General features: G+C 36.0%; 1 protein-coding gene and 1 pseudogene across 10 annotated transcripts in view; one reads left to right on the top strand and one right to left on the bottom strand.

Moving 5' to 3' along the window:
* Nucleotides 1–15,916, bottom strand: part of TCF12 (transcription factor 12) — a 375,554-nt gene that overhangs the window by 275,278 nt on the left and 84,360 nt on the right. The window lies entirely within an intron of this gene.
* Nucleotides 7,742–9,126, top strand: LOC112833002 (GTP-binding protein 10-like; annotated as a pseudogene).

Raw genomic sequence — 15,916 nt, 5'->3', positions numbered from 1 at the left:
AATTAAAATCAAAAGCCAGATTTTTTTTTTAATTCTCTTTGCCTTCTTAATACACCCTATCCCCACCTCACACTTAACAGATTAAATGCTTCAAGACAACCAGGGAGAAGATCTTGTATATGGAAATACAAAAGTGAAAAACAAATTATCCTTCTTTTTACTCATAATTTTATACAGTTTCACAAAGAAACAAATCTGTAGCATCTTTTGTTTTTGTTTTTGTTTTTAAAGATTTTATTCATTTATTTGAAGAGAGACACACAGTGAGAGAGGGAACATGGGCAGGGGAGAGAGAGAGGGAGCAGCAGACTCCCCACTGAGCAGGGAGCCCAATGCGGGGCTCAACCCCAGGACCCTGGGACCATGACCTAAGTCAAAGGCAGATGCCCAACAACTGAGCCACCCAGGTGCCCCAAATCTGTAGCATCTTATGTAGAATGATCTCAAAGCATTTTTTAAACATTTATTCTTAGAAAAGGGAACCCTCGTACACTGTTGATAGGAATGTACATTGGTGCAACTACTATGAAAAACAATATGAAGGTTCCTCAAAAAATGAGAAATACTATACCATTCTATTCCTTTACTAGGGAGTATTTACCCAAAGAAAACAAAAGCACTAATTCGAAAAGATATATGCACTCCTATGTTTTACTGTAGCATTATTTACAATAGCCAAGATGTGGAAACAACACAAGTGTCCACCAAAAGATGAATGGATAAAGATGTGGTTATATAATGGAATATTACTCAGCCATAAAAAAGATGAGATCTTGCCATTTGCAACATGGATGGACCTAGAGGGATTATGCTAAGTGAAATAAGCCAAAGACAAATACAACATGATTTCACTTATATGTGGAATCTAAAAACAACAAACAAAAGACAGAAACAGACCCATAACTACAGAAAACAAACTGGTGGCTGACAGCGGGGGAGTGAGTGGGGGTGGGCAAAATAGGTGAAAGGGAGTGAGAAATACAGGCTTCCAGTTATGGAATGAATGCCACTTGGGAAGGATGAAAGGTACAACATAGGAAATACCGTCAATGGTATTATAATAGTGGTGTATGGTGGCAACACTTATGGTGAACATAGCAAAACATATAGAGTTGTTGAATCACTACACTGTATACCTGAAACTAATATAACATTGTGTGTCAACTATACTTCAATAAAAATTTTTTTAAAGATTTTATTTATTTATTTGACAGAGAGACACAGCGAGAGAGGGAACACAAGCAGGGAGAGTGGGAAAGGGAGAAGCAGGCTTCCCGCCGAGCAGGGAGCCCGACATGGGGCTCGATCCCAGGACCCTGGGACCATGACCTGAGCCGAAGGCAGACACTTCACGACTGAGCAGAGCAGGTGCCCCAATAAATAACCTTTAATCCTAAATTTAAAAAGGATTTATTCTTAGAGGTTCTCAGTAATTCTTTAAGGCAGTTAAAGTAAGCCAAACCTCTTGCCCTTGCTCAGAGAAGGAGAAAGAAAAGTGATATAAGTTATCACAGAGGCACAAAGGTAACCATAAAGAAAAATAAGCAAAAAAAGAAACCATACCAGATTCAACAAAATCTTCCTGTAGAGAATACTATGGTGTGCCACCCAACCCCTCTTAATAAAGGACTCACTGCCTTAGCCGCTGTGAGTGTTTGAGCTCTAGAGAGCAGTTTTGCCCAAGGTTATGTTCCTTCCTAGGTAGCCCCCATCCAACGACATCCATGCAAAGCTATGAAGGCCTGGAAATCCTGTTTTAAGGAATCAAGAACATCTGAGGACTCATCCAGAAGAATGCTTGAAAACCATCCTCCAAAATTAAGAGGGTCTCCAAACTTTTTCTAGAACAGTTCTATCCATACACCCTAGTATCCAGGTGGATCTCCCTTGTCCTGGGGCTGTTTTTAGGTAATCAGCAAATCAGGCAATAACTATTTTCCCTTCTTTTGCTTCAAAAATAGAAAAAAACTTTCCTTATAAGATCAGCTTGGACCAACTATGAGTTAAAAACTCTTCTGCAAATGAAAATTAACTGATTCTCCTGTGTCTCTCCTTCCACCTGTTCTTCTGTCATGTCAGTGTTAAGGTGGACTTGCTTGAAAAATTTAACTCTAGAAGAATTTGCTGAAGAATTTTCACTTTTTTACTAAAAGTTACGTTATACATCTTGCATTTAAGTCTCAGAGTTTACCAACTACACTGTCTCCCATTACCCCATCAGCAAATGAAATGCATGTTACCAATGTTCTCTATTTGGGTCCATGTTTTAGACTTCGTACCTTTCCTGGCCTTCACTTACTGTCAAGGAGTTTTGGGGTGTGCATGGGGGAAGACAGGCAGGAGGAACTATCAAGTAAAACATATACTGCATGCAAAAGTAAATAAAATCAGATACACAAAGAAATCAGAACTTGTCATAACCTTAGATTCCAATAAAGGTGATACTAATATGTCTAATAAAATATCAAAGGTTTTGTAAAAAGTCTAGTAGTATGATTATCATAAGAATCCTTTAAAGCACAGAGGACATTTTACCTGGAAAATAAAAAACTTAAGAGTGATATTTAGCATCTTTAAAATACTCAAAGGGCTATTATATAGAAGGTGGGAATAAATTGACTTCATTTTGCCACAAGAGCAGAAATGAGATCCATGGGAGGATCTTATAGGGAGGCTGTCAAACCCAGCATTTTCCCAAGTTTATTCCATGGACCACTGACCCGCCAAGCTACCTCTCAAAAAGAATTCCATTTTCACATAAATTTGGGAAATATATAGTGTGTTTATATAGTACATACATTACTTGAGTTCCTCTGGGAGACGAAAGCGTACATGAGTACTAAAAAGTCCTATACTAAGAAAGTCTACTTAACTTTTTTAAATCAAGTATTCTCCAAATATTTCACCATGAGTTTTGTTGTATTTATACCTATTTTTATTGAAGTAACACCTCCAAATATTGAGAAGTGTCAATATAATAATGCTTTTCTAAGGATAATACACTGATCATAAATCCTTAGAAAGATGAATTTCCTAAAGGATAAAAGAGATATTTATATTATTTGGCTGGAATCTATCTTCTAGGCACAAAGTATTAAGCACAAAACATTTTTTTAATCTTATTTTTAAAATTTTTTTATTATGTTAATCACCATACATTACATCGTTAGTTTTTGACGTAGTGTTCCATGATTCATTGTTTGCATGTAACACCCAATGCTCCATTCAATACGTGCCCTCTTTAATACCCATCACAGGGCTAACCCATCCCCCCCACTCCCCCCCTTCTAGAACTCTCAGTTTGTTTCTCAGAGTCCATTGTCTCTCATGGTTCGTCTCCCCCTCCGATTTTGCCCCTTCATTTTTCCCTTCCTACTATCTTCTCTCTCTTTTTTTTTTTTTACCATACAGTGTATTATTTGTTTCAGAGATACAGGTCTGTGATTCATCAGTCTTGCACAATTCACAGTGCTCACCATAGCACATACCCTCCCCAATGTCTATCACCCAGCCACCCCATCCCTCCCACCCCCCACCACTCCAGCAACCCTGTTTGTTTCCTGAGATTAAGAATTCCTCATATCAGTGAGGTCATACGATACATGTCTTTCTCTGACTGACTTATTTCGCTCAGCATAATACCCTCTACTTCCATCCACATTGTTGCAAATGGCAAGATTTTGGGTTTTTTGACGGCTGCATAATATTCCATTGTATATATATACCACATCTTCTTTATCTACTCATCTGTTGATGGACATCTTGGCTTTGTCCATAGTTTAGCTATTGTGACACTGCAAGCATAAAACATTTTTTTTAAGATTTTATTTATTTATTTGACTGAGAGAGACACAGCAAGAGGGGGAACACAAGCAGGGGGAGTGGGAGAGGGAGAAGCAGGCTTCCCACGGAGCAGGGAGCCCCATGTGGGGCTCAATTGCAGGACCCTGGGATCATGACCTGAGCCGAAGGCAGACACTTAATGATTGAGCCACCCAGGCGCCCCAAGCACAAAACATTTTTAATGAACAGAAGAAAAACAGCTCCATAAAAAAAAGATATTATATAGCTAATACTTTAAGAATCAGAATGAATTTCTAAATTTCTCTGAAAAGTTAGAGAACTGACTATAAACTCACAATTAAAAAAAAGAATAAATGAGCCACACAAAATATGAATAATTGTTAAGTTCCATGTTTAGGTTTTAGTTGGATTTTTAATTATCAATATTGAGGAGAAATTGGAAAAAACTATGTAATTTTTTACATAATGTCAGAATTGTAGTTTATCATAACCTGGGAGTGAGAATCAATCCTTATAGAAATTTTATCACTAACAAAAGCTATATTCCTCATGAAAGGTCAACAGCCCATATACTCCTCAAAATGAAGGGAGACCGATGCCTTACCACATGAGGAGCCAAAGCCAATAAGCTTTTAAGAAAGGGAAAAGTTCCATTTGATTCTAAGTTTGCTTGTGAGACCAACCAAGTAAAGAGAAAGCTAAAAGCACAGAAGAGAAATAAAATTATTTAGCTCCCTTTCTCAGTCTGCACAGGTACCCAAGGATCATCAGATTCCGTTGAACCTCATTATTCACAGGTTCTGTTCAGGCAAATTTTCCTACTTACTAAAATTTATTACTAAAATTTATTCATATACTGGTTGGGCTTTCAGTTATTCGTAGACATGTGCAGAGCTGCAAAAAAACTGGGAATACCTGGCATGCATGTTCCCAGCTGAGGTCAAACAAGGCCTTCTTGTTTTAGCCCTCACACTATAAAAAAGCATCCTTCTTGCAGACTTAGTGCCATGTTTATTGGTTTTTTGTCCTTTTTGTTGGTGATTTCACTGTTCAAAATGCCTCCCAAGCCATTTTAAGAGCTTTCTAGTGTTCCTAAAGCACAAGAAGGTTGTGACATGTCTTATGGAGAAAATATGCTTAGTTTCAGGTATGAGTTATAGTATTGTTGATCATAAGTTAATGTTAATGAATCAACAAGATACATTAAGTCCTTAAACAGAAACACACATAAAACATAAAACAAGTTTATGTATTAATAAAAGTGCTGTGACCAGAGTCTTGCAGGAACTTAATTCTATATTTCTACTAGGAGCAATGGTTCATTATTCATTAACTTAGCATCTATGATAACTTTACAGAACATAACTATCTCAAATGAAAACTGACTATAGTTATCCATTACCGTACACCACACCACCTTTAGGTTACCTCAACCCATGGAAAGCAGGGATCTGAAAGTTTCCAGAAATGAATAAATGTTTGTTAAATTTCTAATATAAAAGCCCTTAGGAAATAATCATGATCCTTTTCTACAAGAATAAATTTTTCTAAGTATACTATTACCTAAGCAGTGATACACTCTGGAAGAAGTATAGTAGTTTTAACTGGTGAACTCTCAGTTCACTTGTAAATCCAATTCATTGACTTTAGAATTGATCCTCTTTTCTTAGATGCAGAGTTCATATTATCTGGTGGTTTTCCAGGTGTGAACATGATAAGGATTAATCTGAACCATTCATTACCCACAAACAAACTGTTAAGTATTATGCATGAGTAGTGCAGAGTGAGAGGATCTATAGACTATGCTTGTTTTATCTTATCTGTTTAAACTTGAAGGTTTTATAGAGACATACTGAGTGGAAATTGAGTTTCCCTTTAGACTGACAGCTTGTCAGTCAGAAGAAAAGCTTTTAGGACAATCTCTCAAATCAGTTTTCTTTTCAGATTGGGATATATCTGTGTAGGACTCTAGAAATGACATGCTTGACTGGTAACTGTCTTTTGCTAGTTGAATACTCTGTGCTGTGTCAAAAAATACATGAAGGAATCAATTAATTGTAGGCAATCAACACTGGTGGATGTCAACACAGAAAGAAATCTCAGGTTTATGAATACAAAATACATGTGTTAGGTGGCTTATACTTGTTTTAATAGACTTGACATGTTAAGTAATCCTAACATTAATTGTGACTGAATATGACTTTACTTGTGCTCACCTAGGGAGGAAAATGAAAATGCTATTTCTTTGAAGGCATATTTGGTTATTCCTCTTTGTGCTCAGTTTCCTGAAGAGTGAAAGAAGTGTTTGTTTCTCATGGAGCATGGTGAACAGCCCCTTCCCATCCCTTAACTCCTCCCCCCACCCCCACCAACCCCACTATCACCACCATGTCTCTGCCTGTATAGCAACAGCTTCCAGTTTTTCTCTTTTGGAGCAACAGGGCAGGTCACCTTGTGCTCCAGGACTGAATTCTTTATGTGGACAAAGAAAACCCTATAGAAGAACTATAAAGATATACACCTCAACCTCAACATACCCATACCCCAAAACCAAATCTCACTGGTCCCTCTTTTTCTAGAAAGAGTTTCATATTCTCCTCAATCCAGTTATGCAAGGGTTGTTATTATATCTTCCATGCCTGGACACATTCTTTTACTCCTATGAATTTTTTAACAACAGTGGCAATCCTTACCTTCTGTCTTTGCCCTTGAACTTTTACAAGAAAGACAACCCACAGAACAAACCATGGGAACAAGTTAAAATAAAAACCAGTTATTCAATACTATGCACCTCTTCATGTTTTACATAAGGACATCAATTAAAAAGTTTTATTGACAAAAAAATGTTTGTTTTAGGAAAAAAATGGGATAGTGGAACACATTTAACGATACTTCAGGAAAAATAAAAAAATACAGAATGTAAGACATTCTACTATACAGCTGTTCTGCTTTCTTTAAAAAGTTAATTGTAAGGGAAATTTTTAAATTAAAAGAAAGTATGTAGCAATCAAATGCAAAGGCTATTTTTTTAAACCCAAAAAAACACATTTTGGGGGACCAATTCATTAAGTGTAAATAGGAACAGTGTTAGAGGAATTGCAGTTAATTTTCTTTGTCATGAAAAGGGTGATATGGTTATGTAGGAGAATAACACTTTTTACTGAAAGGCTTACTGTAGTACTGCAGGCTGATTTTCAAACACCGTGAAACCTATAAAAATCAAAACAATTTTGTGGGATTCGTGGACACTGAAATATAAATAAAAGGATTAGAAGAATTACATGAAATGTAAAATTTATGACTAGGAAAAATATGGCTACAGAGGCATATTAAATGCACACCTACAAAATAAAGTACTAAGGCAGAATTTCAGCCAGGAAAGACTAAAATGAAGAAACAGAAGCCAAGCCCTGGTTGAAGCAAATATTACACAGATGATACCTCCGTGGAAAGAATAATTAGGCTTAATGCACAGAACTAAAAGTCAGTAATAAAGAGATACAGATAATTAAAACAAAACCAGACTCTGAAAAGTGGCACTGGAAAACCATCAGCTTCATCATCTCTTATTTTATCTATCTGAAGAACTGACTTTTGGCTTCAATGATTTTCTCTATTGAGTTCCTATTTTCAATTTCATAGATACCTGATCAAATTTTTCTACTTTTCCTTCTGCTTACTTTGGATTTAATTTGCTCTTCTTTTTCTAGTTTCCTAAGGTAAAGTTTACATTACTGATTTTATATCTTTCTTCTAATATACACATTCAATGCTACAAATCTCTAAGCACTGTTTTCCCTGCATGCCACAAATTTTGCTAAGTTGTGTTTTCCTTTTCATTTAGCTCAAAATATTTTTTAAATTACTTTTGACACTTCTTCTTTAACTCTGTTTTATTTAGAAGTGTGTTATCATTGAGTCCTGGCACATTGCAGTGATGGTGCACTGCAGTTGTGCGTGGTACAGAAAGTATGGAAACTTCATTGATAACCTAAGACTCACCAGAGGAGGAAGTGGTGGAATACCCTTGCTTAGGTGGAGAAGGTGGAAAAGGTGGTGACATGTGGGTTGTAGCCCATAACAAAATGACTTTTTTTTTTAAAAGTTTTATTTACTTGTTTATTTTTTTTTTTAAGATTTTGTTTATTTATTTGACAGAGAAAGACTCAGCGAGAGAGGGAACACAAGCAGGGGGAGTGGGAGAGGGAGAAGCAGGCTTCCCATGGAGCAGGGAGCCCGATGCGGGGCTCGATCCCAGGATCCTGGGATCATGACCTGAACCGAAGGCAGACGTTTAACGACTGAGCCACCCAGGCGCCCCAACAAAATGACTTTAAAACAAAGACAAATATCCTCAGAAATGGTTTGTGGCTGGATAAAGAACAAATAGTTGAGTTAGTGCACTGAAAGAGTCTAAAGGAAAAGACTGTGAAATTCCTGTACCTGTGGGTATTCAGTAACCGATAAAAATGGTAAAATTATAGGAGAGCTCAATAAAGAGAAAGACAGAATTCTGGTAGCTGAAGGAGGTATTGGCGGTAAATTACTCACTAATTTCTTAATACTGAAAGACCAGAAATGAGTCATTCACCTTGATCTAAAACTTAGAGCTGATATAGGCCGAGTGGGATTCCCAAATGCTGGGAAATCCTTTGTTAAGTCAGGCTTCTCATGCAAAACGTGCAATTGCAGATTATGCATTTACAACATTAAAGCCTCAACTTGGAAAGACTATGTACAATGATTTCAAACAGATATGAGTAGCTGATCTTCCTGGTTTAATAGAAAGAGCACTATGAACAAAGGAATGGGCCACAAATTCCTCAAGCATATAGAAAGAACTAGACAACTACTGTTTGTTGTCGATATTTCTGGATTTCAGCTTTCTTCCCAAACTCAATACAGAGCTGCCTTTGAAACCATAATACTGCTTACAAAAGAATTGGAGTTGTACAGAGAGGAACTTCAGACAAAACCTGCACTCCTGGCAGTTAATAAAATGGACTTGCCAGGTGCTAAGGATAAATTCCGTGTACTGATGAATCAACTCCAGAATCCTCAAGATTTTCTGCATTTATTTGAAAAAAAAAATATGATTCCAGAGGACCATGGAGTTCCAACATATCATCCCCATCTCTGCAATTACAGGAGAAGGAATTGATGAATTAAAGAACCATATGAGAAAATCTCTGGATGAACATGCCAATCAGGAAGACAATGCATATGATAAGAAACAGTTGCTTAATTTACAGATTTCCAGTACAGTATTTTACAGTGAGCCACAACCAAAGAATTCTGTTAAGAGCCCCTGACAGATGTAATTTAAACCTATTAAAAATGATACCAAATTTATGGGTGCCTGGGTGGCTCAGATGGTTAAGCATCTGCCTTTGGCTCAGGTCATGATCCCAGGGTCCTGGGATTGAGTCCCACATCGGGCTTCCTGCTCCTTGGGAGCCTCCTTCTCCCTCTGCCTCTCTCTCTCTCTCTCTCTCTCTGTCTCTCATGAATAAATAAATAAAAATCTTTAAAAAAAATGATACCAAGGGCGCCTGGCTGGCTCACTTGGTTAAGCGACTGCCTTCGGTTCAGGTCATGATCCTGGAGTCCCGGGATCGAGTCCCACATCGGGCTCCCTGCTCAGAGGGGAGTCTGCTTCTCCCTCTGACCCTCCCCCCTCTCATGCTCTCTCTCTCTCTCTCTCTCTCTAATAAATAAATAAAATCTTAAAAAAAGATACCAAAATTATATTCATTTGAAAGTTTTTCCACAGACATGTATTTTTTAGGTTATTATTAACCTTCTGCTATAAATGCCATCATTCAAGAACCATACCTTCTTGATTTGTAGTTAAGTGTATAGACAGTAAAACACTGAGACCTAAAAATGACAACTTATAATTTTATGGCGAATCCACCTATAATAAAATCCTCTGATATGCCTATAAAAAAAGTGTGTTATCATTGCTTATTATAAACATTAAAAAAATTCCAAGAAGTGAAATAATTTACAAGAAGATCAAAATGAAAATTGGTAGATTTTATATATATGGAACATGTTTTCTCTCAAATTTTACTAAGTAGGTTGAATGACTATTCCAAATTAAAAACAAAATGAGCAAGTTTAGCAATTATGAAAAGAAACATTTTAAAATATATTTTAAAAATAATAACTGTACTTGGCTTTCACGTTATGTACAAAATACAACCACTGAAACCAGTGCTTTATTTTCAGCCAGGAACAAATTCCTGAATTTTGGTGCAATTTTGGTCTCTATCATTACTTTTCCTACTCATTTTCCCTAACTTCTATTTTTATTCTTCTTAAAATTATATTTGGCAAATTGTCATAGAATGAAATTAACTTTAAAATTGTTGTGTGCAGGTATGAATGGTAACACATGTTCTTGAAGCCAACATCAAATCATGATAGAGAAGAGTTACATTACACAAAAATACTCCGTCATGCCTTTGTAGCCACATGCTCCCCCTAAAGCTAACTGTGGCAAGGACTGGTATGTTTTCTATCACTATAGTTTTGTCTTTTCAGAATGTTGTATAAGTGGAATCACACAGTATTGAATCTTTAAAGTGGTTTCCTTCGTTTGTATACTGCATTTGAGATTCATTCAATTTGTTGCGTGTATAAGCAGTTTTTCGTTTTAACCGCTAAATATTTATACCATTGTATAGTTTGCCAGCATTTTGTGTAACCCTTTACCTACTGAAGGACAGCTGGGTTGCCTCCAGTCCTTTCCAACTATGAATATAGCTTCTATAAATATTTGTATACAGGCTTTTGTGTAAACATAAATTTTCATTTCTCTAGGGTAAATATCGGAAGTGGAATTGTTGGGTCATAGGTTAAGTATATGGTTAACTGTATAAGAGACTGTCAAACTCTTTTCCAAAGTGGTTATGCCTTTTGCATCCACACCAACAATGTGTAAGAAGCTCCACTGATCTCCATCTTCAATAGTACTTGGTATACTATCAAAAGATTTTTTAATTTTAGCTGTTCGAAGAGCTATGTAGGGGTATTTATTTCAACATGGTTTTAACTTGCATTTCCCTAATGGCTAATGATGTTAAACATCTTCCCAGATGTGTATCTGCCAATCTTTTACCCTCTTTAGTGGTATGTCTGCTCAACCTTATACCCATTTTTAAATTGGGTTGTTAGTTTTCTTGTGTTGAGTTTTGAGAGTGACTTATATGTTTCTGAATACAAGTCTTCTGAGAGATAACTTACTTGCAAATATCATTGCCTAATCTCTAGCATGTCTTTTTGTTTCTCAACATTGTCTTTTGTAGAGCAAAATTTTTATTTTTAAAACTGAAGCCCAATTTATCAACTTCTGTTATGAATCCTGCTTTTTAAGTCATTGTCTCAGAATTCTGCCTAACTCCAGATCAGAAAGGTTTTCTCCTAAAAGTTTAATAGTTTATATTTTACATTTAGGTCTACGATTGGTTTTGAGTTAATTTTTATAGAAGATAGAAATTTAAAATGAGGTTATTTTGCAACATTGGGGTTTTTTTTTTAACCTTAAGAAGTATGAGCTTTTAAAAATCCTTTGTTGATAAGACTATCCTTTATCCACTGAATCTCTTTTACACCTTTGCCGTATCTGTGTGATTGCTCCTCAGCACTCTATTATGGTCCACTGACCTATGTCCCTATCTCCTCACAAATACAGTACTGTCTGCTTTACTGTAGATTCATAGTAACTCAAAATCAAGAAGTGTAATTCTTCTTCTAACTTTATTCTTCTTTTTCAAAATTTAGTTATTCTAGTTCCTTTACATTTTCATATAAATTTTAAAGTCAGATTGCCGATAAACTGCTTGAGTTTTCACTGGAATTGTGTTAGATTTATAAATCTGATTGGGAGGATTGACATTTTTACTATTTTGAGTCTACCAATCCATGAACACAGTATGCCTCTGTATTTACTCAGGTCTTCTATGATTTCCTTCATCATTGTTTAGTAGTTCGCAGCACACAGATCATGTACACATGTATATTTATATAAAAGTATTACATTCCTTTGGAGCGAACGTAAATTATATTCATTATGTCATTTTCCCATTGTACATTGCTAGTATACAGAAATACAACTGTGTGTGTGTGTTGATCTTGTATCCAGTGACCTTGGTAAAATCACTTATTCTAGGTCTCTGAGATTTCTTTGAGATTTTCTACATTGACAATCATGTCTGTAAACAGAGACAGTTTTATTTCTTCCTTTCTAATCTGTATGCCTTGTACTTCCTTTTGTTGCTGTATGAGCAATAAACAGGACTTTCAGTAAAATATTGAATAGGAGAAGTAAGAGTAGACATCCTTGCCTTGTTTTTTTTTTTTAGAGATTTTATTTATTTGACAGAGAGACATAGAGAGAGAGGGAACACAAGCAGGGGGAGTGGAAGGGGGAGAAGCAGGCTTCCCGCCAAGCAGGGAGCCCAACACAGGGCCAGATCCCAGGACCCTGGTATCATGACCTGAGCTGAAGGCAGACGCTTAGCGACTGAGCCACCCAGGTGCCCCAACTTGCCTTGTTTTTATTTATGGGAGAAAGCACTGAGTCCCTCATCATAATGTATAATGTTAGCTGTAGATTTCTTGGTAGGGTTTCTGGTCATTGTATATTTATTCTTTTTTGTGGATAATAAAATTTAATTTGCTAATCTTTTATTGAAGATTTCTGTAACTTTGTTCATAAGGTATACTGGTCCATACTTATCTTTCTTCTTTCCTCCTTTTCTCCTTTATTATTTACTGTCATTGTCTAGTTTTGATATCAGGTTAATTCTGGCTTCATAAAGAGAGTTGGAAAGTGTTCTCTCCTCTTCTATTTTTTGGAAGAAATAGTAGAGAAAGAATGTTATTTTACTTCTTTAAGTATTTCGTAGAATTCACCAGTAAAACCATCTGGATCTGAGTATTTCTTTTTTGGAAGGTTTTCAACTATGAATTCAATTTCTTTAATAGTTATAAGACTATTCACACTAATCTTTTTCTTCTTGGGTAAGTTTAGTTTGCTAAGGAATTAATCCATTTCAAGGAATTGGTCTATTTCAAGGAATTGGTCCATTTCACCTAATTTGTCAAGTTTACCTGCATAGAGTTGATCTTAGTCCTCCTACTGTCCTTTGGATTCCTGTTAAGTCTGTAATGATAGCCTCTCTTTCATTGCTGATTCTAGTTCTACATGTCTTCTCTTTCTTTTTGTCAATTTTGCTAGAAACTATCAATTTTATTAATCTTTGCAAAAAAAACCCCTCAACTTTTGGCTGTATTGATTTTCACTACTGTATTTCCACTTTGAATTTTGTTGATTTCTCTTCTTATTTGGGATCTATTTTATGTTCCTTTTTCTAATTTCTTGAGATAGAAACGTAAATTATTGACTTGAGGGCTTTTTTCCTAATATAAGCATTGAATACAATAAGTCTTGTGAACACTGCCTGAGCTGCGTAAATTTTGACATGTTATATCTTCATCTTTGTTCATTTCAAAATATCTTTTTTAATTTCCCCTAAGGCTTCCTTTTTTACCCAACAGATTATTTAGAAGTCTGCTATTTAATTTCCAAGAACTAGGAGATTTTTCTTTTATCTCTCTGTTATTGATTTCTAATTCATTTCCATTATGGTCTGAAGAACACTTTGAGTTCAATTCTTTTAAATTTATTAAGACTTGTATCATGACCAAGATCTGTTCTATCTTGGTAACGTTACATGTGTATTTGAAAAGAATGCATATCTTGTTGTTTTTGAGTAAAATATACTATAAATACCAATTAGCTATGGTTGGTGGATAGTGTTGCTTGGGCATTCTGTACCCTTGATGATATCTATATGCTAATTTATCTATTCCTAAGAAAGAGCTGAAGTCCTCAACTATAACTGTTATCTATTTCTCCCTTAAGTTCTGTCAGATTCTGCTTCATGTATTTTTATTTTTTTTAAGATTTTATTTACTTATCTGAGAGAGAGTGAGAGAGCACAGCAGGGGGAGAGGCAGAGGGAGAGGGAGAAGCAGGCTCCTCACTGAGCAGGGAGCCTGATGCAGGGCTCAATCCCAGGACTCCGATATCGTGACCCGAGCCAAAGGCAGACGCTTAACCAACTGAGCCACCCAGGCGCCTCTGCTTCATGTATTTTTAAGTTTTGTTGTTAGATATGCACACATTCAGGACTGGTAAAATAATCCTCACATCAATGTATAATGAACCTCTTTATCCTAGATGATGATCTTTGCTCTGAAGTCTACTTTGTTAGTACTAAGCAACTACAGTTTTGATTGGTGTTTGCATGGTGTATCTTTTTTCATCCTTTCACTTTTAACCTACCAATATTATTACATTTGAAATAAGTTTCTAATATCATACAATGGCATCATATTTTATATACTGACAGTCTTTTAATTGATGTTTAGAGTATTAGCAATTTTAACGAAATTATTGATTTGTAAGAACTTACATCTACCATTTTATTATTTCTTTTCTGCTTGTTCCCTTTGTTTTTCCCTTTTCTGCCTTCTTTTGTGTTATTTTTTTAATAGTCCATTTTAATTTATTCATTGTGATTCTAACATATCTCCTTACTGTGTAAGCAGTGGCTTTTGTTGTCTAGGGATAACAAAATATATACTTAACTCTTCAGAGCCTACTTAGAACCAATATTTTATCACTTCAAGTGGACCACAGATATCATATTTTATATACCATATCCACTGAAAACCACATCAGACAATGTTACAATTTTTAAACTGTCAAATACATTTTAAAGAACTCATCAGTCTGATATTTACACAGATATGTACTATTTCTGTTGCCCTTCTTTCATTCCTGATGCCTGAGTTTCCTTCTGGTATCATTTTTCCCTTCTAAGTTTCCCTTCATCTGAGTAAGTCTTTATGTCACTCTCATACCTGAAAAATATTTTTGCTAGTTATGGACAGGTCTTTTCTTTCAGCACTTTAAGAGTGTTTTGCCTGCCTCTCTTCTCACCCCCACCCCATGATTTCTGACAAGACTTCCTCAATCATTCAAATCACTGTTCCTCCAGAAGTAATATGTCATTTTTCTCTGGTTGCTTTCAAGATTTTTTTTCTTGCTTTTATTTATTTATTTATTTTTTTAAAGATTTTATTTATTTATTTGAGAGAGAGAGAATGAGAGATAGAGAGCAAGAGAGGGAAGTGGGTCAGAGGGAGAAGCAGGCTCCCTGCTGAGCAGGGAGCCCGATGCGGGACTCGATCCCGGGACTCCAGGATCATGACCTGAGCCGAAGGCAGTCGCTTAACCAACTGAGCCACCCAGGCGCCGTTTTTTCTTGCTTTTAGTTTCTGATTTATGATGACCTGTCTGGGTATGGATTTCTTCAGGTTTATCCTGTTTTGGATTCTTTAAATCTGTATGTTTACATCTTTACCTAAATCTGTGATATTTTAAGGCCATTATTTCTTCAAATATTTTTAGCACCACATTCTTTCTCAAAATGTCTTTTTTTTTTAATAATTTATTTGTTTATTTGGCAGAGAGAGACACAGCGAGAAAGAGAACACAAGCATGAGGAGTGGGAGAGGGAGAAGCAGGCTTCCCGAGGAGCAGGGAGCCCAATGTGGGCTGGGCTCAATCCCAGGACCCTGGGATCATGACCTGAGCCGAAGGCAGATGCTTAACCACTGAGCCACCCAGGAGCTCCTCAAAATGTCTTAAAATGCCTAGCACTTTGTTATTTTCTCATAGTACCCTGAAGCTCTGTTCAATTTTTAAAAATTTCTTTCCTCTCTGCTATTGAGTCTTCCAGTGTTTTTTTTTCACCTATTATATTTTTCAGTTCTAACAATTCCACATCTTTTTTATGTCTTCTGTTTCCTTGCTGAGATTTTCTACTACTTCCATTTATTTCAAGAGCATTCACAATTGCTCACTGGAACATCTGTATAATAGCTACTGTAAACGTCTCTATCATGTAATTCCAATATCTGTATCATGACGGTATATATATCATCTCTTCCCGGGTAAATGAAATTTTCCTGGTTCTTTATACGTTAGATAATTTTGGATTATAATCTCAGTATTTTAAATATGAAACTGTGG

Source organism: Callorhinus ursinus, unplaced genomic scaffold, assembly GCF_003265705.2.
Source record: "Callorhinus ursinus isolate GAN/ISIS: 27379988/994484 unplaced genomic scaffold, GSC_fseal_2.0 scaffold25, whole genome shotgun sequence".
Lineage (NCBI taxonomy): Eukaryota > Metazoa > Chordata > Mammalia > Carnivora > Otariidae > Callorhinus > Callorhinus ursinus.
Note: the sequence above shows the minus strand (reverse complement) of the source record. Positions and strands in the feature narration are given on the sequence as shown.